The sequence below is a fragment of the Erinaceus europaeus genome, chromosome 12 (assembly GCF_950295315.1).
Source record: "Erinaceus europaeus chromosome 12, mEriEur2.1, whole genome shotgun sequence".
Lineage (NCBI taxonomy): Eukaryota > Metazoa > Chordata > Mammalia > Eulipotyphla > Erinaceidae > Erinaceus > Erinaceus europaeus.
The window spans coordinates 65,943,176-65,944,779 of NC_080173.1; the positions used below are offsets into that span (position 1 = coordinate 65,943,176).

The following is a 1,604-nucleotide window of genomic DNA, read 5'->3' on the forward strand; positions in this document are numbered from 1 at the left end:
TTCCAATGGAGGAATGGGGACACAGAACTCTGGTGGTGGGTACTGTGTGGAATTATACCCCTTTTATCTTGTGATTCTTTTTTAACTTCTTTATTGGGGAATTAATGTTTTATATTCAATTATCTTGTGATTTTGTAAATCAATGTTAAATCACTAAGAAAAGAAAAGAATATGAACTAATGTTATAGGAAACTGGAGGAAAGATAAAATTGTTATATAGGAGAGTAAACTGACAGTTTTGCCTGTAATAACCAAAAGGCTGAAAAATGTGTGTAATGAACTGGGTGACCTAGCTAAGTATATTGCCAAGAAAATACTTCTATTTTTAAATTTTTTTTCAAGGGAAATTTCCCTATTTTTTTTTTAAGAATTTATTTATTTATTCATGAGAAAGAGAGGAGGAGAGAAAGAACCAGCCATCACTCTGGTACATGAGCTGCCGGGGATCGAACTCAGGACCTCATGCTTGAGAGTCTAGTACCTTAGCCACTGCACCACCTCCCGGACCACTACTTTTTAAATTTTTAATTACCTTTATTTATTTATTTATTTATTTATTTATTTATTGGACAGAGTCAGAAACTGAGAAGGAAGAAGGAGATAGAGAGGAAAGAGATACCTGCAACACTGCTTCACCAGTTGCAAAGCTTTCCCCCTACAAGTGGGGATGAAGACCTTGAATTTGGGTCCTTATGAATTGTAACATGTGTATTCAACCAGGTGTGCCACCATCTAGCCCCCAAGAAAAGATTTCTTTTTTAAAAAAAGATTATTATCTTTATTTACTTATTGGATTGAAATCAAGAGGGAAGGGGGTGATAGAGAGGGAGCGAGACAGAGAGACACCTGCAGCCCTGCTTTGTCACTTGCAAAGCTTTCCCCCTGCAGGTGGGGACCTGGAGCTTGAACTTGGATTATTGCACATCACAACATGTGCACTCAAACAGGTGTGCCACCGCCTGGCCCAGAAAAGATTTCTTCTTGATGATAATAATAAAATAATAGGAGCAGAAAACCTAGGAGAAAACTGTTAATAAAAAAGGACAAATTTTGTGTTGTATGAAAGGAGAGAAGATTAGCAAGCACTCCCCTGGACAAGGATAGACGAGGCTTCGGCCTACAACACACATACAGTTAAGGTATTGCCACCTACTTAGTGGCATCTAACTGCCGGTTTTTGTTGTTGTTGTTGTTGTTATTTTTAAAATTTATTTTCCTTTTTTTTTTAAGATTTTATTTATTGATTGATGAGAAAGATAGGAGGAGAGAGAGAGAGAAAGAACCAGGCATCATTTTGGTACATGTGCTGCCAGGGCTTGAACTCAGGACCTCAAGCTTGAGAGTCAAGCACTTTATCCACTGCATCACCTCCCAGACCACTATTTTCCCTTTTCTTGCCCTTGGTGATTTTTTTTTGTTGTCGTTGTAGTTATTATTGTTGTTGTTGTTGTATAGGACAGAGAGAAATGGAGAGAGGATGGGAAGACAGAGAGGGGGAGAGAAAGACACCTGCAGACCTGCTTCACTGCCTATGAAACGACTCTCCTGCAGGTGGGGATCTGGGGCTGGAACTGGGATCCTCACGATGGTCCTTGCACTTTGAG

The 1,604-nt window shown here is 39.2% G+C and overlaps 1 non-coding gene across 1 annotated transcript; it reads left to right on the top strand.

Moving 5' to 3' along the window:
• The first annotated feature begins 1,052 nt into the window (after positions 1-1,052).
• LOC132542353 (U6atac minor spliceosomal RNA) lies at positions 1,053-1,179 on the top strand. Its single transcript, XR_009553434.1, has one exon. It is a non-coding gene; the product is annotated as a U6atac minor spliceosomal RNA (small nuclear RNA).
• The last annotated feature ends 425 nt before the right edge of the window (positions 1,180-1,604 follow it).